At 43.9% G+C, this 20,366-nt stretch overlaps 1 protein-coding gene across 1 annotated transcript in view; it reads right to left on the bottom strand.

The window, feature by feature from the left end:
* The window catches only part of BACH2 (BACH transcriptional regulator 2), a 436,126-nt gene that overhangs the window by 196,861 nt on the left and 218,899 nt on the right, over positions 1-20,366 (bottom strand). The window contains exon 3 of the mRNA XM_075554764.1: positions 1,263-1,411. The gene's annotated coding sequence lies outside the window, so the exon portion shown is untranslated. The remainder of the gene's footprint in view (positions 1-1,262; positions 1,412-20,366) is intronic.

Genomic DNA, 20,366 nt, shown 5'->3' with positions numbered 1-20,366 from the left:
ATTTCCCACACACTTTTTGAAGACCCTACTTGTTATAGAAGTCTTTCATCACCTACTGCTTTTCATCTATTTTTCTGACTTTGTGATCTTCACTTATGCATGTAAATCCCTCTCCAGAATTTCTGCTTCTGATATTGTTTAGGCATTACACATGTTCCTTCATTGCATATTTACCAGGAAATGGCTTTATTAATAATGATTATTCTCAATTTCAGAGTTATAAAAGAACAAAGTGCTACGTTGAATAATTCCATATTCAAGTACAATGTTATAAATTACAGTACTTATTTACAGATTTAAAATATCCAGGAACTTCTCAAAACACTTACTGGACAGAAACACTTGTGTTATTACCACATTCATCGCAACACAGGAAAATGTTATAACTCCCACAGTGAGAGCCTAGAAATACGTAAAACACACATGACCTTGGACACATATGGACACATGTATGTGTGTTCATATGCATCCTATTATGTTTAGTTCTACTTAAAAAATATTAACATGGTATAAATTGTTCATGTCAACAGGTCTATGATTGCTTGCTCTAAGATGACAGTGAGTTTGAAGTTTGAGTTTAAACAAACACAATAGTATGTAGATCCTTAAAACATAATCAGTCGTGAGCCCCTAAAACCCCCATGAAAACCTGGGATCTCTGACTGGGGCTACTGAGGAGAGTTATGCCTCCCTTCACAGCTGTGCTTTGTAAATCATGTCACATTTCAGTGTACTAGGGGAGGGATAATACCATGATGACTCATTTTGCAAAGGAACAATATATTTTCCTAGTCCAGGGGAGACCTGGTTTTCTCTTCCCAGTGTTTCTAAACGCACGATGAGCTCACCTGCAAAAAGGCTATTGCTGCAGTTTAGCCTAATAACGGCTCTATTGGCCACACCTGTTAAAACCTGGGGCAAAGAATGAACCCAACCCTCCAGGGCCAAGCTGGCACAGAAGAAAAGAACCTCCTGGGCTGGGGTTTGAAGTAGGAAAGGGTGGAGGGGATCTAGAGCTCTTTTCTCAGGCGTGAGTTGATGCACTGCCTGCTTTCAGAATGATCCTTCACACTGAGGCAGACTCTATGGCAGCGAGTTGGATTTGAGGTTAGGAGCTGCAGAAACACCAGTGTGCAGATCCCACACTGACAAAAATAAGTGTTTCATGCCCAGCTAGGTTATTTGTTCTTATTGCCGATGACAATTTCAAGAATAAGCTTACCGTCATTAGTTCTGGAATAGAGACTTTAGTTAACACTTACATGTAATTTTTCCAGGTCCTGTGCTGGCTTTGAGTCTTAGGATGCAGGGAACTGGGTGAAGGGAGAACTGAGGAGGCTACAGCAATCCATTCAGACATGGACCCCAAAGCTTTGTGGGGCAACCTTGTGACAGGTCAGCGAGCATCCACCTATTTGGAGAGGAACAGTTCACAATTAGCAACGTAAATCTTGCACATTTCCGCTCCTGGTATCCATCCCTGGTATGCCCCACCTGACTTTATGAACGCTGCAAGAATCCAGGGTTTCTATGGGTCAGGGCTGACTCAATGGCAGCTAAACTTCAGCTTTTGGAAACTAATTTTCAGGGGGCCTGGTGGCACTGTTGGGTAAGTGCTGACTGCTAGCTGCAAGGCCGGTGACTCAAACCCCCCAGCTGGTCTGCAGAAGAAAGACGAGGCTGTCTACTCCTGTAAAGAATTACAGCCTCGGAAATTCTACATAGTGTTGCTTGCTATGTGTTGGAATTGATTCAATGGCAGTAGGTTTGGATCATTTTGGGCTTTGGTTTAAACTCATTTTTGGTGCCCTCTGGCTGTGTTTCTCTGGACTAATCCACACAAGCAGAAATGCTATCAACAAGACCATGGGGTTAAAGGCACATGTCCATGTCCTCCCAGGGTGCTCCCCGACCCTGAAAGCAGCTCAAAGACAGGCCAGGGTCCAATCAGTCTAACATGGAAAAGGGTTGTCGGAAGGATAGCAACACACCATCACACGGAGAAAAACAGCCAGCCTCTGACTCTGTGTGGGCTGATCAGTCAATGTTTGCACTGAGGCCTCCTGTGCCCCTCTGCTTCGTATTTTCCTATTTCCTGCATGCCCATCTGAGAGCAAACAGAGAAGCTATGAAGATACAATCGAATCAGACAAACCAGGAGTGCTGGCTAAATTCATGAGTGCATATGATGTGTCAACTGTCCTGCCAGGGCTTCGCATGCATTATCTAAGGGCACCAGAATCAAATTTCGGGGCAGAGAAGGCTGGAAGAATGTGCTTACTCATCACCACCACCCCATCCCCACCCCCACTCTGCCCCTCTAACCCCTTCATAAATTGAGAGGAATAGAGAGTAGGAATTTCAAACATGTAGTCAAGCTCTGGTGGCATAGTGGTCACACATTAGACTTTGCTAAATGCGAAGTCTGCATTTGAAACTGCCAGCTGCTTCGACCTCCTGTAAAGAGGTAACCGTCTTGGAAACTCACAGGGCCAGTTTAACTCTGTCCTACAGGGTCCCTATGCGTCAGCATCCATTTGATGGCAGGAAGCTTGGTAGTGTTGCATTTAGGGGCCATGGTGATGCTGCAGATTATGCAGTGGACTAACTATAAGACTGGCAATTCAAATGCACCAGCCGTTCCTTGGGTGAAAGGTGAGGCTGACTTTCTGCTCTTTTAAATAGTTACAAAGCCTTATAAACCCTGTGGTGGTGGCTTTGGTTTGATTTAGGGTCTCATGAAGGAGCTCTGATTGCTACTGTGGGTTAGGTGTTGGCCTGCTAACTTCAAGGTTAGTGGTTCAAACACACCAGCTGCTCCCAAGAGAAAGGCGAGGCTGTCTGCTCCCATAAAGAGTTATCATGCTGAAACCGCATAAAGGGTCTCCGTGAGTTGGGGTCAGCTCAATGGCAGTTGGTTTGGGGTTAGCATCTCATTACTCTGACGACTTAAATCACCAACTTTGCCTTTGCACTCTTGCTAGTGCCATCGACAGAATCTACAGGAAGTAGGGAAATGAGTGTAAATAGAGGCCAAGAACACTGTGTAACAGAAAACTCTACATAAGTCCTGACATGAGGGAGGTGGTCTCTCTCAGAGAATAAGAGTGATGAGTGTTGAGAGTTTAATCGACATACAACACTAAATCGGGTACATGTGGAAAATATTGTGGTGGTTACACAAACTGTTGTCAATTTGAGAATTAAGAGTGAAGGGGTGGACTTTAGCCTGTCAATCAGGTGGCAGCTTGATGACCTCATTTGGAGGTGCTAAGGAGATAAACCATTCGCTTGAGGTGGGACACATGCTCACTCCCGGGAGACATTCCAGCTGACAAGACACATGGAGCTATGCCAGGGCCCTGAGCTGGAGGAGCCACGTGGAGACCCCTGCCAGCGCTGCTATGCTTACAATGCCACTGGATCCACAAGACTTCCCAACAACTGGCCTGTGACCTTCCTGCATTTGACATCATTGCATGTGTTTCATGAGTCTGAAGAGGACTTGAAAGATTGGTGTCGGACACATGGTCTAATATCAGACTTGATTTGGCCTGGGCTGGGATGTTTTCTTATTGTACAATTACTCTTTATGTAATACTCTTAAAATTTTTTTAAACACTTTCTTATACACATGAGCGTCTATGAATTTGTTTCTCTAGTATAACCAGACTAACGTAAACATGAAGACACACAATATATGATATTAAAACATGAACATCATACAAATGCATTCTTCTAAAATGGGACTGCAACTCAGTAATGCTAAAGCTGGGCTTTAATACTTCTTTTCATTTGTAGCTTTTTCTAATCACTTTCCATTTTCTTTCTCTTTGTATATATTGGCCTTTTCAGGACAGCTGGTGTAGAGAATACCACAAATTTTTATACTCAAAGAAAAGAAAATATTACTTTTTTCTTACCTAAAAACTCAATTTCTGAATGTAGTGTGCAGTATGAGGAACCCTGGGGGCCTGGTAGGTTAAGCAGTGGGCAGCTAACCACCAGTCTAAGGTTCAAACTCTTCAATAGGAATATGAGGCTGTCTACTAAAAGGATCTACTCTATAGATCGCTTCTACTCTGTCCTCGGGTGTCCCTGAGCCAGACTTGATTCCAGTTAGAAGAATTAGAGAAAGCGAGTAACAAGACAATCGAGACAATGGTATACACAGATGACAGAAAGGAAGAATGCATATTTCAACTTTATTTGGGGCTGAGTTGAATTGATCTTTCCCTAACAATTTTACCTAACTTGAAGGGTTGTCTCTATACAAATGAGAAAGGAAACCACTGCAAGATGCCTCAGGACAACCCTTTCTCCACACTAAGGCACGCCACTGGACTTTCAGTAGCATTCTCCTGACAATTAGTGTCAAAGTGAGCAGAGTGTCTTAGAAATGATATGGTTAGTTTTCCAAGCACACCAGCACTACAGGGTATGAAAAATAGAGTGGTGAAAGAGGAAATAATCCCTCAAGGACACATGGGTTCCAATGCTGGGACGGACACACACACACACACACACACACACACACACACACACACACACACCCATGCCAAATCACCAACTACAGCTCCAATGATTACCAGAAGCTCTTTAGATACTCAAACTGTACAACTAGCATTTGTAAAGCTAATTACAAATTTGGATTCTCTCATTTCAAAAATATATTTGGAAGCAGTCTTCTTCTGTTTTAATGTTACTAAAACGTCTGTTCATTTGGCACATTATCAAAGTAAAAATAAAAAAGCTCGTGAACAAAGTTTCCACTTCCAATGTCACTGAATCCTGAACTGCAAAATACCACAAGTTAAAAACTAGGCCTGCCTTGTGGGTATAGAGTCTTACACTTACGAAGGTTCAGCACTTTCAAAGCCCTCAGAGAGTTAGATTAGTTAGAACTTTGTCACATTTAGTAGCTGTGTACCTTGGACAGGCCACTCAGGGCCTCTCAGCGTAACATGGCTCCCAGGTTGTGAGAGAATTAAATTAAAATCTTCTAACTATAAAACACACATTAAATGTTGGTTATGACTAATTTTTACTAACAATTTTGTGAGGCATAAAGATGTTAATCCCCATTTCACACTCAAAGAAACAGACACAGGAAGATGTAGCAAGCAAAAAAAAGTACTCAGGAGATTTTAGATTTCTGAATTGACCACAAAGTATCCAAATGGTTCTCTGAGACATGATTTTTTTTCCAGTGAAATGAAGGGGTTGCACCAGATGGTTTTTAAGATCATGAGGCCAACGGATCTGTGATCTTGGACTTGGTCATGGTGGTGATGACCATCTTGGGGCGTCTTGGAAAGCAGCCCTTTTCAAGAGGCTATGATACAGTAAGTCAAGGCTAGTGTTCACCAAACCAAGACCTGTAGAACTGGGACAGGGATGGGACAGGCATTAACTAAGCTTTAGTTGATGACTGAGGGGAAGTCGGGGGATTCTAGGTGGGTCAGGCCTCTGGGACAGAGGAAAGAGGTATCAGATGAGCTAGAACCATTAGCTCTTATTAACTGGTACAGAGCGTTCCCACTTTAACAACTGGTCTAGTCAGTGTATGTCAAACAAATGTCAGGCTTGCCATCAGTCCCTCTGTTGTCCAGCTATAGCAATTTTAAATACAGAACTACCTCTGTGGGTCACATGATGTCTTGCCTAAGTTCCTATAGTGTAGGGGAAGATGTGTAAAAGCTTTTTTGTTTGCTTGTTTGTTTTTTGGTATTTTGAATGCACATCAAAGTCCCATGGGAATTTCACCTCAAAAAGATGGCGGCCACTAACTCTGGCTTCTGCTAATAATGCTTTCCCAGGGTTGCCTAGATGCGACTTTCTGCAATAGTGCAGATGTTGAGTATCTGCACTGATAGCCACCCGTCACTTGTGGCTAAAATGTCTGAGGGACATTTTAATTCTTAATTTGAGTCAATTTAAATGTTTACATTTACATTAAGATTGCCACATGTGATTACTAGACAGTGTAGATAGTACAGGTAATAGATTGCTTTATATACTAGCTTTAAAAAAATCTATTTCAGAACCTCAAAGCCCACAGGATAATACGTAGCCCATACATTCAACACGTACTACTGGATTCTAGAAAATGGAAACGATAATGCAAAATTTCCAAGAACATTTTGAAACCCCCCTGCATTTGCTAGCCACCCCTTAGGTGCTAGGCACTATTTTGTTGTCTTTATAACAATAGTGAGTCCAAGGGCTGAGAACCCTTCTTGTCCTCATGGAGCTTCTTGGCTAGAGTGTGTTCAGAGAGCTCGTGAGAACTTGACGTGGTTCACTAGCTGCTCTTAGGAAAAGGTGGTGAGGAGCCGGGGTAAGGCTACAGTAAGCATGAAAGCACTGCGTTTTCATTTCTTCATATTTACTGTTAGAGAAGCTGGGGGAAAGTTCCAAAAGAGGTACTTGAATGGTGACTATTCATTCACTTACAAGTAAAGAAACATATCCAAGATATGGGAAATTATCTGTAAGTAATTCCCTCTTGCACAAACTTAAATTTACCTAAAAGAAAAAATCAGTGGGGCCTGCATTCTTAAGCTCAGAAAAAGTAAATGGCATTTAATTACAGCAACAGTCATAAAAAGTCTAAGTGGGTCTCCAGCTGCAAACAGTGGGCCAGGGAACATTTATACCAATTAGTAGTGAAAATGATCAGGCTTTCTAGGAGGCACTTCATGTATGAGTTAGGCTGATTACACTCTTTATCCTTGAAATGCAGCACTTAGCTAAGCTTTTCTTGGAAGCTGTAATGGGATTTGCCTTCCCCCAGGAAACGACAGGTGGAGGTAGATATTAATTTTTTTCATAGCAAATCTAATACCAATATCATAATGTCTAAGAAACGCAAAAGTGGCTGAATGCTCTTCAGTTGCCCAACATTGCTCCCTTGCTCCTGTGTCCCCATGCTGTCAATTCTCCCCTTTCCTCATCACCTCCTCTCGCCCACTTGGGATGGAGAGGGATGCAGAGAGAACACAACACTCAGAGCTGGCTCAGGCTCTTGTTGGACCCTTGTCTACACTTGATAAGACAGGGACAGCATGACTGGGGAAACAGAGCTTTTAAGATGAATTCTCTCCATGGTACTGGTATTATCCTTTGAGGTGAAAAATTCTTCAAGCAAAACCATCTGACTTGGCTCAGTCTCCCGACGGGATTACTCGTGCCTGACACTGGTGAACCAGTCTGCCTTCTACTTTCAAAATGTCTCTTCTGGTTACCATGCGCAAAATCAGACTACTGTGCTTAGGATTAACAAATAATTCTCCATCCACCTACCTACACATGCGACACACACACATTACATCATTCAATTCCTTTGGATTGAGAAGAAAGGTTTAAAAATAAGAGTTCAAAACATAGTCCTTAAATTACAGATTGCACTTGGAGATGATCCTTTCTCTCTTCAGATGTCTGGCTTGTCCCACACTCTATCAGCTATTACTGAAAATTTGGTGACAGTTTTAGCAGTAAATTTATTTACTGTGTGGAAGTGGCCCTGGAGTACTTATTCATCTTCAGAATAACTGCAGCAGTCACACACCGCTTTATAGCCAAAAGGGCTTCAAAAAGAAAAAGGGTCATTTGATGTTCAATTTTTGGAAAGTACAGAAATGAATAAAAAAAAAACCCAACAAAAACCCACCCACCCCACCTCAAACTACATTTCAGAGTTGAAACAGCCACTTGCATAAGGCAGAGACCTTTGAATCATGCATCTTGTGGCTTTGTGTTTTGTTCCACTGGCACGGGAAGGTGATACAAGGAAATGTGTGTGCCCCTACCCCCTGCCCTTGCAATGAATAAAGAGCTAGGAAGAGAATAAAGAACCGTTTAAGATAGGATGGAGAAGTTTAATTAAGATAAAACAACTCTGAAACTTTCCACTTACACATTTCAGGTGCTGGGCCAAGTTATTCTAGTTGAAGAACCACAGCTACAACATTCGCCTCTTTGACAGTCAAGGAGTCTAAGATTCCTAAGCGTGTGTTGGGAGAGTGTTCAGATTTTCACCAGGCATGGGATGGAGTAAATCAGAATTACTTGCCATTAACAATTCAGAAAACAGAAAAAGCGAAAAAGTAGCATGTCAAAAATACAAAACCAGATTTTTGGGTTCCTGGGCACTGAGGGTTAGGTGTCGGGTTGGTGGTTCAACCCCATAATGGTTCTTCAGGAGAAAAGTGAGATCTACAGCTCACTACAGAGGACAGCACTGGGGCTACAGCTTGGGGAGAGGAGCACATCTGCATAGAGAACGTGAGAGAAACAAAAAGGGATGGAAGGGAGGGGAGGACATCCTGGCCCACCAAGCCCAGAGGACAATGTTCCTGCTCAGAGCAGGCACACAGTAGCAGCGTTAGACTATATGAAGGGACTTCAAAATGTTCACCTTCAATTCCAATTTTTACAAGCTTTCAGAAGCTCATTCCTACATATGAAATGAAATAACCCACTGCTGTCTAGTCAGTTCTGAATGACTACCTACCCTACTAGACAGAATACAACTGCCACATAGGGTTTCCACGCCTTTAATCTTGACAGGGCAGATGCTACATCTTTTTCCTGCAGAATTGGCTAGTGGGTTTCTATCTCTGACTTTTTAGCCAGCAGCTCAATGCTTAACATTGCACCACCAGCCTGTATTTATGTGTTATAACAATGATATTCATTTATCGAAAATTTCTATGTGCTAGAAACAATGGTAGGAATTGTATAGGTATTTCTGGCTGACTGGGTGGAGGAGAGAACCATGGCTCAGAGAGGTCGAGAGCTTGCTGGAGAGCAGATGACATGTGTTCTGAGTCACACTCGCCTCACCATAGAGACTCACGGACCGCCTGCCCCGCCCCCCCCGCCCCCCGGGCAATCTGGGGAGACTGCATCCCTATCCCTAACTCCGCAAGGGCTGAAAGGCTACAGGTAGGTTGAAGTAAAGTGACAAAGCTACAGGGCTATGCAGCGATTTCATTGTTTAAAGAGTTGAGGAGGGGGGAGGAAGCACTAGAACCGATTTTGATCACACAACTCTGAAAAAAGAAAAAATGTTCTAAAATTGGGGTAATGATTGCATAATTCTTCTTGATATGATTGAACTATTGATATGTGGATGATGTGCCAATAAAACTGGAAAAAAAAGAGTTAAGTAGCTTGTTGGAGAGAGTAGGTGGTGTTTTGCAAGCATTTAGCTGTAAGCTGAAAGGTTGATGGTTTGAAGCCAAGCGGTTCCATGGGAGAAAAGCTCTGGCAATCTGTTCCCATAGAGATAACTGCCTAGAAAACCCAAGGGGCAGTTCTGCTCTGCCCTCTCGAGTAACTATGAATTGGAATGCACCAAACATCACAAGGCACAACTTGCTAGAGCTGAAATGGCTAGGCTTCATGAAGCACATCAGGATTTAATTTTGTTTTTTTCTCAGAGAATCTCCTTGGGGAAAGTACTCTTAAGCATCTTTTTATTTTAAATTACTTTAATCAAAAAATTCTCTAAAGGTGAATTATTAACCTATGATGCTATGTGTCATCCAACACTGAACCAAAAAACTCCAAAGTAAACTCACTGCCACTGAGTTGTTTCCAACTAATCTCGATCCTATAAGGCAGAGTAGACTTGCCTCTGTGACTCCTTCCGGGAGTCGTAAGCTCTCTCCTTCTCCCAAGGAGAGGCTGGTGGTTTTAACCTGCTGACTGTGCGGTTAGCAGCCCAATTTATAATCTCCTACTCTGCCAGGGAACCTAAACTCACTGACGTTGAGCTGATTCTAACTCATAGTTACTCCATCGGGCAGGGTATAACTGCCCCTGTGAGTTTTTGAGACTGTAATTCTTCAAGGAAGTAGAAAGTCTCATCTTTCTCCTGAGGAGTGATTAGTGGTTTTGAACGTCTGACCTCATGGTTAGCAGCCTAATGTATAAACACTAAACCACTTGAGTTCCTGCAATGGACAAGGTAGTGAATACACATGGTACTGAATATCTCACTCTGGGTTCAATTTTTTGAAGTTCATCACCATCTTTAGCAATGCCCAAGCAGAAAATATCTGAAGTGGGTGCTGGGTGATAGCAAGAGGTTCTTAGGTAAGGTGACCAGACGTCCTGTTTTTTGGTGGGACAGTCCCGATTTTTAACAATTTTTCCTGCGTCCCGTGGCGTTTTTAAAAAGTCCCCATTTTTGGAAAGAATGCACGATAAGCTAGGGTATACGGTTTTCTGCTGCCATGTGGCTATTTCACCAGGATATGAGTTTTATCAATGGTGTCCCGCTTTACCAATGATGTTAAAATCTGGTCACCTTATTCTTAGGTGACATTTATGGGTGGTTTCAGGGCTCAGGGACCATATTTCCCATCTTTACTCCCTCCAAGGATCATCCAAAAAAATCTGGCAGCCAGTAGCTATGCTCCTGTACCATTCCACCAGCAGTAGTGCAGGGGGACACATATGTTGGGGTGCCTGCCAACTCTGAAGGGCAGCTTCTTGGGGACACAGATGGCATCAAGAGTGCTTTCTCTCTTCCTAGGTTTATCAAGTTGCTTAGGTCATTTTGCCTCCTTGTGGAAACGTTGCCTCTGCGTTGGCTTTACTCTTGGCTAGAGAAAGTCTGTAAAACACTACCTTGTGTAGGGAACCACACAGGTATGCCAGAGGCAAGTGCCCCATTTGTGCCTGCAGGTGCCAAGTAGGTCTACAATGTCTTACACGGGACCAGGGCTGCAGTGCTGATCACTGCAGCAGGGGCAAGGACTGCAGCTAGCCTGGCCAAGGGCTGGAAGACAGGTAAGATGAGGGGCACTAGATGATGGCTAGCCCACTGGTTCAGTTAGAACATTTACATCTAGGAGTTATCTTGAAAGGTCTCTTCGTTCTCTCCTGTTTTCTCACTCGATACCCAATTGATCAGTTAATTCGTTGATTGTTCTCAGCAAAGGCATTCGACGGTGTGAATCAAAAGAAATGGTGGGCAACACTGCACGAAATGGAGATGCCGCAACACTTAATTGTGCTCAAGTGGAGCCTGCAGACAGGTTCCTGGGCAAGAGGCAGTCAGTCAAAGAGAAGGAGACATTGCATGGTTTAAACCAGGAAAGGCGTGGAGCAAAGCTGTATTCTTTTACCATACTTATTCAATCTGTATGCTGAACCAAAACTTCAAGAAGCCGGACTACTAGAAGACGCATGCGGTGTCAGGACCCAGGAAGACTCATTTAAAAGAGCAACTCTGATTGCTGAAATGAAGACGACTTACTGGTGAACGTAAAAGACTACGGCCTGCAGTATGGATTACAACTCAACACAGAGAAAGCAAAATATTCACAACTGGATCCACACGAAATGGCATGATAAAAAAGAAAATCCTGACGCTGTCAAGGATGTCATTTCAATTGGAGCCACAATCGATGTCCATGGCTGCAACAGTCTAGGAGTTCCGCCATGTGTTAACAGTGGATCCCGGCAGCTTCTGACCTCTAACTCCACAGGGGAGAGAGAAGAAACACTATTATCAGCATGTGCTGCCCACGGAGGACCAGAAGAATGAAGTACAGCCAAAATATTCCTTTGACGCAAGGATGTGAAGAATTCATCTCACATGCTAGTTAGAGGAATGAGTTCCTGGAAACGGTATCATGCTTGGTAAGGTAGAAGGTCAGTGAAAAAGAGTAAGACTTCCAATGGGCTGGGCTGTTAACGATGTTATTACCTATTCTCTCCAGATCGACACAGACCTCTGTGCTGGCTAAGTTTACATGGCAGGAACCTAGCTTCTCTGGTTCACCATTCATCCCTAGCACTTGGTGGATGAATTTATAATGACTGAAGACTAAATCACTGCAGGATGTAGTGGTTGATGGATTTACTAGAAATAGTGGAGGGACACTGATCTGTGGATCTATTTGCCTTCACGGATTCTGGAGTCCTTACACCCAAATCTGATCGACCTCCAGCCTGAACTGTCTGGAGACTGACTACATATCTTCTCTCCGCTTTCTCTCCATGACAATCTCCTAGCAAAGCCTCTTCTTTTCCTACAGAAGCTGTTTCCTGCTGTGTCTCCCTCAGTGACCTCAGTGACTTCTCTGTTCTTGGCTGTCTGTTTTTATACCTATCAGTGATGTCAAATCTTGCCCTTACTGTGCCAAAGTCACATGGCACGTTCACACTCAACTCCAGACTTGCTGTAGTCCCTAACACAGCCTGATGTCAACTACTCATGTCTCTCCTCCCAGTCTGGGGCCAACTTCCTTCCTTCTGCCTGCCTTCTCACTTTTAAGTTTGTGGCTAGTGGAGAAAGAGAATGAATGGGGAGGGTGTGTGGTGTGTGTGTGTGTGTGTGTGTGTGTGTGTGTGTGTGTGTGTGTAGACAGAAACCCAAGGAGCTCTGCATGGACACACAAGTAGATGGTTGACTATATTTATCCATGTGGGGTTTTATACTGCTCTACAGACTTACTTCCCAGCCCTGCCTCCTTTGGAGAGCTTACATCATGCATGGAACAGCTCAGTTGAAAAGGGCTCTGGAGGTCACTTAGTCTAAGCTTCCCATTTTACTGATGAAGAAACCAAGGTGTGAGCAGAGGCTGGAAAGAGAAGACAGTATTTTTGGAGAGCTTACTCTCTGCTCCCATAGTCATGGTCCCAGGTCCCAGCGCCACAGTGGGGAGCTGGGACCACACAGGGCTTAAAGGAACACGCATTTCCCACACAAGCTTTACCCTGTTAGTTGTGTAGTCACATCACACCAAGGGTAGAGCTTGACATGAACATATATAAAGAGACTTGGAGTTCTTGTCTCAAAAGGTTTTCCTCCCTATGACCCAATAATGCTTGAGTATTTCTTGATGAGAAAATTAAAAAAAGAAGATCTAAGGACAGAGAAACAAAGACACACATGTGGAAAACAAGCGTGGGCATTTATTTCATTTAACTTGGAACAAAACCTTTCACCCAAATCAAGTTCTCTGAGGCACCTTCTTCATCCTCCCCCAGCCTGAAAGTGGAAGTGTGGGGATACCAGGCTGCCGGCTTGTTTCTCCAGCTGACCTCCTACCATGTCCCTTTGCAAACACTGTGCAGCCTTCCACGCCTCCTCCATAAGAGGACAAGGAAAACAGTCTTTCTTGGAAAGATAGGTATTTACCAAGTTCTGCATCTGGATGGAGCTGTCTCTGCCCTCCAGTCTGTTTCCAAGCACAGTTTTAGTGTTGGTACACAGCACAAAGAAAGTCCCTTAGCTAGTCGGCACTGAGTTCAGCTGCACAATACAGGCAGCAAGATGTGTCCCCCTTCCTTTCTTGGTTTAATGACCTCAAATGTACCAACATCCTGTCTTACCTAATCCCCTAACAAGTTCTATCAAATGCCAGGACAGACTCCGACAGCACTGCAGGCAGTGAGAGCATTCACCAAGAATTCATTTTTGATTCCCTAAACGAGGAGTGCCACACGTTTAGTACAATCAATCACACAATCAACCTGGTACTTGAAGATAAATGTTTAAGCCAACTTTAAAAAAAATGTTAAACCCGTCTTTTACTATAGATCTTTAAAAAAAATTTTATTGGGGACTCTTAAAACTCTTGTTACAATCCATATATCGCTTGCATCAGGCATGTTTGTACATATGTCGCCTTCATTCTTTTGTAGACATTTACTTTCTATTGAGCCCTTGGTATCAGCTCCTCTTCCCCCTCCTCTTCCCCCCGGCGCCATAGGGACTGAGTAATAGGCATCAGCAGACATATAACAAACAAACAAAAACATATTTTTGAAAATGAGGGGTGTTGGAACAGAGATCCAAAGCCCATCTGTAGATGGAACAATATCCCACAGAGGGGTCGCAGGGAAGGGATGAGTCAATCAGGGTGCAGTAAAGTATTGACAAACACACTCTATTCTTCTGGTTCCTTGACGGTGCCTCACCCCCCACTACCATGACCCCAGTGCTGCTGCTTCTCAATTCAGACTAGACCGGAACATGTACGCAGCTATAGATAGATAAGAGATGGGAGCTCATGACACACAGAATCCAGGGACAGGAGTAGGAATAGTGATACCAGACGGGTAGGGGGAAGAGGGGCAGGGGAAGGGAGAAAGGGGGAACCGATTACAATGATGGACACATAACCATACACCCCTCTCCAGGGGGAAGAACAACAGAAACATGGGGGAAGGGAGACAGCGGTTGGTGTGAGACATGAAAATAATGACAATGTACAATCTAGAGATCTTTTAAGAGCCTAGTGACTCTCCCTAGAGAAAAACTGCATACATACAAAACATTTATATACCACTGCTCCGGTTCAAGGCCCCAGGAGGCACCCTCTCTGAATCTCCATTAAAATCTCCTGCTATAAATAAACTCCAACACGAGTTCCTTTTGTCCCCAGACAGACTGCTGTCCTGGATCCTGCTCCCTGGATTGTGCTAGGGTGACCATCTCCGGGGTCCTTTTAGTCTCTGGCGGATGAAACAGGACTTTTTCTTATTTTGGCTTCAGGAGCAACCTTACCCTGGTGTCTGGTCAAACGTATACTCACCAGAGCAGTCAGTCACTCTGAGAACACTCAGGACCTGGTAGCTCTGTCCAGATGTTCTTAGGGCTGCTCTTGAATTTGTTGGCCTGGATCTGCCTGTCCCTCTCTCTGCCCATTACTTTCCCTGTCTGTCACCTGCAGCAGGGTGAACATTAAAAAATTGCCGTAAAGGTAACGATAACTCTTTACAAATAATTGAATTACTTTTAATTTTCTCTCAGTGCATCTTTCAAACTTTCCTCTCTTTTTTCTTTGGGATTCATGGTAGTCCAGCACTCTCAGCGGGAGCCCACTCAGCTGTCTGTTCAGCGTGGATGGGGCTTCTCCGACACGGGCAATGAGGTGTGGTGGGAGGGGATTAGCTCTGCTCTCACACTGACCTGGCCCCAAACCCAAAGTACTAGTCGAGTGCAGTTTGTTCTGTAACAGAAAGTCTAAATTTTGTAATATGAAGATATGGGGATGATAATGTTGTTAGGCATCTTTTCATGTCTTTTTTTTTGAGAAATGACCACTCAAATCCTTTTTTTTAAAAATTGGGCTATTTATCTTTTCATTGGTGAAATGTAACATTTCTCTATTCTGGATCCAAATCCCTTAGCATATAGATGGTTTGCAAATATTTTCTCTCATCTTCTTTCATTTTCTACATGGTGTCCCTGGAAGCATAGACGGTTTTAATTTTTATGGAGCCACGTTTGTCTGTGTTTCCGTCTTTTGTGCTTTTGGTGCCATATCTAAGAAACTACTGTCTAACCCAAGGTCATAGGAATTTACTCCTATGTTTTCTTCTAAGAGTTTTATGTTTTTAAGCTCTTATACCTGGTTCTAGGATTCATCTGTCTGTCTGTCTGTCTGTCTATCTATCTATCTATCTATCTATCTATCTATCTATCTATCTATCTATCTATCTATCTATCTATCTATCCATCTATTTCATGAGGTGGAAGTTCCTGCCCATTGTTTTGCAATGTAGATACCCAGATGTCATAGGCACCATTAACTAAAAAGACAATTCTTTCTCCATTGAATTATCCTGACTCTCTCAATGAAAAATTCCTACTACACATGTAAGAGTTTATTTTTAAACCCTCAATTCGATTCCCATTACCTATATTCATCTACCCTTAAGTCAGTATTATTACTATACTGTCTTATTACTGCATCTTTGTAATATGTTTTAAAAATCACGAGGAGTGAGGTCTCTGACTTTGCTGGTCTTTTTTTAAGATTAGTTAATCCGTGTCCCTTGTGTACATATACATTTTAGGATTGGCTGTTCAATTTCTGCACACCCCCCCCCAAAAAAAACCCCAAACAAAATAAAAACACACCAAAAAACCCCAATTGGAATCTTGCTAGGGAATGTATTTAGTCTATAAATCCTTTTGGGTAATACTGCCTTATGAACAAAATTTAGTTCTCTGAACCATGAGCAGTTGGGTGTCTTTCCATTTATTTAGATCTTCTTTGCTTTCTTTGAACATGATCTTATAGTTTTCAGTGTACAAGTCTCACAATTTTATCTAGTTTTTCTATTCTCTTTGAGGCGACTGTACATGGAATTGTTTTTAACAGTGTTCAAGGCTGATATATAGCAATGATCAATTTTCATATATTGTATAAAAATCTTATAACCTGCAACCTTACTGGAAGTTTCTCATTCATTTTAATAAAGATTATTTTGTTTGTGTGTGTGCTTCAAAATCTGATTTTTAAGTATTCTGAAAGGGAAGTGAATCCTGCTACACAGCCCTGCGACCTACATTTGTCTATGCTGGAGCCCTGCTGTCAGCCCGTGTCTGGGCGCCACCACGGTGCTCCTCGTCTTGGCCAGTCTCGGGGCAACGTCCCTTTCCCAGAGGGCACTCGGGAGGCGTGACAGGACTGCAAGCCCAGGGTAAAACATGGGCCTCTTTTCCCCGAAGTGGTGTTACGGAGGGCCTGTCTTAGGCTGCCCCTTCCATCTAATCAAGTGGGGATCATTAGGGGAACATTCTACAGGGAATGGCCTCATCATCCTTTAAGTACCAGAATCAATCACTTGGGAAAACACCTCCTAATGGAGTTTTGAATGAACCTTTACAAAATGAGCTTCTGGTAACAGAGGCTTTGTGTTGGTTTCAGTAGGCACTTCTCTTTCTCTACCCTGTCCGTCCCAAATCAGGACAGACGGCCACTGTACAATGCCTTGAAGGGCAGAGTGGTGCTACTTTCCCCAAAACCGGTGTGGTTGACGCAAACAGTACTTTTTTGATACCACGCTGTATTTTCACGAGGGGTTTAAAAGCCGGCACTCAGAAACCTACTTTGCATCTTGATTCATGAATCACTGATTTGAACATGCATTTGCCCAGAACACCCAGGCAGGTGAAAGGATCAAAATATCATACTTTGATTGATTCAGAAAGTTATTTTCTCCCGCCACACAGTCAGAGAGTTTCTGTACTGCTTCTGACTAACTGGAGAGGCAAAGGAGCAGAGAGCCAGGGCTCTCTGAGCACAAGCCTGTCCCTCCCTCAGCACCGCCGCCACCCCCCATTCAGGGCGCACCCCCCAGCTCTGCACGGCAACGCGTGTCGCATGGCCCTCATCTGAGCGTCATCTGCACACCGGAGTCATCTTTTGAAGGGATCCTGGTATTTCGGTTTGACGACAATCGAGAAACATTTTAGAAAGAAAATCGGATTTGTGTGTCAATGAAAAATATTCCTGAAAAGAAACTCTGGTTACGAAACTGAAATCTGGAGACCGCGGTGGTGCTAAGTTGAGTCATCAGTTCCCTTTACACCCTAATAATTGACGGCACTTTGATCATAATGACTGCTGCGGGTGATGCTTTTTTGTTTGCTTTTTTTAAGTACTTCCTTGTGTAAACAGGTTGTCTCACTATCGTCTTGCAAACATGTTTACATTCAGGGGATCATGGGGAACATCTGTTAGAAACAGATTTCACATTTTTCTGTCAACTTAGGGAAATCTGAATCGTAAGTCTTGATGATGTAAAAAACACAAGCTCTTGGAGAGTGGGTTGAAGTTCTACTGGAAGGGGCTGGAGGGGATATTTCCCATGCGTTTCTTCCCGATGCCACTGGTCATTTCTGGAGCTGGCTACCGTGACGTGACGCACAGGGAGGTTGTGTCCTGGCCAGCAGCTCAGAGAGCGAGTGGGGCTAGGTGAGCAGACAGTGGATGGCAGGGGCTCTGGGGTTCTGGGTCACACATGCCACTGTTCTGGTCTGGGGAGGGCAACAGATGCGCTGAGTGGCAGACAGACTCTAAAGAGGGGCTGTTTGGTTATCCAGGGCTCCAGTTGGCAATCTCAGGGTGTGCAGAGGACGGGCATGCAGCATGGACAGGAACATAGCTGGGAAGAGAAGATGAAGACACAGTAACACGTCAGGAACTGGTCCTGTCCTTGTCATGTCCTTTGAGAGAGTGTGCCAGTGCTCTTTGACCTTTCTAGACAGGAGTGATGCTTCTGTGCAAGGAGAAAAGGCCTGCTGCCAGGAGGAAGGTTTCACCGAGTGGTTCCAGAGGCAAGACTACGGCAGACCAGGTCAAGAAAGGCCTGACTTCAGCCAGCCAAGGAACATTTGACCTCATCTTGCCTCATGACCCCCTAGTTTTATGCCCCAGACTCTCCCACCCAGGTGTTCTCAAGTGAGCTTCTAGCATCAGTGGAAATCTATTGCCTCAAGGGTGGCCAAGGGGCAACTATGCAAAGGGGTATCAAGCAACCGGGATGTGTGAGATGGATTGGGGTGGTGGCGAGGAGGAGCTGGAAGAAGACACAGGCTGTTACTGGGTCACCCCTTTCCGCCATGTGCCAACTCTGGAACTTCCAGCAGCCTGCAAATTCTAAATTAGAGTCTGGATTCTAAAGGTAGAACTGTGAGGTGGTGTGTAACATGTCAATGCTTAAACAAAAAAGCAGGTGGGGTTCAATTGTACCCATGTCCTGAGCCCCACAAATGTTAGGGTTGATCCTGGGGGGGCATTTCAATCATGGCTGTGAAGCTTGTAGATTGTAGGTGGACACGGTGGAATTGTGCACCCTCTGGGTAAGGAAACAGAGCTGGTCACAAAGAGCTTTAAAAATGTTGAGGCGCGGGGAACTGATCACAATGATTTACAGACAACCCCCTCCCAAGGGGGTGGACAACAGGAAAGCTGGTGAAGGGAGACATTGGTCAGTATAAGACATGAAAAATAATAATAATTTATAAGTTATCAAGGATTCATGAAGGAGGAAAGGTGGGGGAGGGAGGAGAAAAATGAGAAGCTGATACCAAGGGCTCAAGTCGAAAGCAAATGTTTTTTTTTTAAAAAAATCATTTTATTAGGGGCTCATACAACTCTTTTTACAATCCGTACATACATCACTTGTGTCCAGCACATTCATACATATGGTGCCATCATCATTCTCAAAACACTTGCTTTCTACTTGAGCCCTTGGTATCAGCTCCTCATTTCTCCCCTCCTTCCCCATTCCCTCCTCCCGCTGAACCCTTGATAATTTATAAATAATTCTTATTTTATCATATCTTACACCATCCAACGTCTTCCTCACCCAGTTCTCTGCTGTCCATCCTCCAGGGAGGAGGTTACATGTAGACCTTGTCATCTGTTCCCCCTTTCTCCCTCACCTTTCTTCCACCCTTCTGATATCGCCACTCTCACCACTGTTCCTGAGGGGCTCATCTGTCCTGGATTCCCCATATTTCAAGTTCCTATCCGTGCCAGTGTACATCTCCCGGTAGAGCCGGTTATGTAAGGCAGAATTGGGATCATGATAGTGGGGGGTAGGAAGCATTCAAGAACTAGAGGAAATTTGTTGTTTCCATCGTTGCTTCACTGCACTCTGACTGGTTCTCACCTCCCCACAGCCCTTCTGCAAGGGGATGTCCAATTTTCCCCAGATGGGCCCCGGGTTCCCACTCTATACTTCCCATCACTCACAATGCTATGATTTTTTTTTTTTTGTCTTTGATGCCTGATCCTTGATCCCTTCGATGCCTTGTCATCTCACAGGTTGGTGGGTTTTGAGAATGATGATGGCAATAAAAGTACAAAAGTGCTTGACACAATGGATGTATGTATGGATTGTGATGAGTTGTACAAGCCCCCAGTAAAATTATTTTTTAAAAAAAGAACGCTGAGGTGAACACAGGTCTAATGTACTGTGGTTTGGGGAAGGAGCCGCTGGAGAGAGAGTCGCTCAATTTCTCCCTATGGGGAAGCTCTGCAGTCAAGCACAGGCTCTTGCTAACTAAGCAAATTTTAATTAAAAAAAAATCACCTCCTGCTTTCATCTCGTGGTTTCTTTTTCCAAGCACCCTTTACAGTGCATTTATCAACAGCTAGCTTAACAACTTGGTGGTGCCAGTGGGACTGCGACCACTAGCAGTTTCTACATGGCAAGGGCCAAAACACAGCCAGGAAAATAAAAATGCAGGAACTAGAATCACTAAGTAGCTATACATCAAACAAATACATATGATTCATTTTTAAAGACTCACACACTACACCCACTTTTAGGAGTTTCCCAAAGTAGTTGGAAATGACTTGGTGTTGCTTCCTGTGTTCCAGTGCTTTAATCTGTTGGTGAGACGCCCTGGTGCTTCAGTGGTTAAGCTCTCTGCTGCTAACTGAACACACGGGCAGCTCAAACCCCTTACTCTCTCTGAGGAGGACAATGCGGCAGTCTTGCTTCCTTCCATACAGCGTCAACAGACCCTGGGGCAGTTCCGCTCTCTCCTGCAGGGTCATGGTGAGCTGGAATCAACTCACCAGCAGTAGGTTTTA

The sequence above is a fragment of the Tenrec ecaudatus genome, chromosome 7 (genome assembly GCF_050624435.1).
Source record: "Tenrec ecaudatus isolate mTenEca1 chromosome 7, mTenEca1.hap1, whole genome shotgun sequence".
NCBI lineage: Eukaryota > Metazoa > Chordata > Mammalia > Afrosoricida > Tenrecidae > Tenrec > Tenrec ecaudatus.
This window is presented reverse-complemented; position numbering and strand designations above follow the sequence as displayed.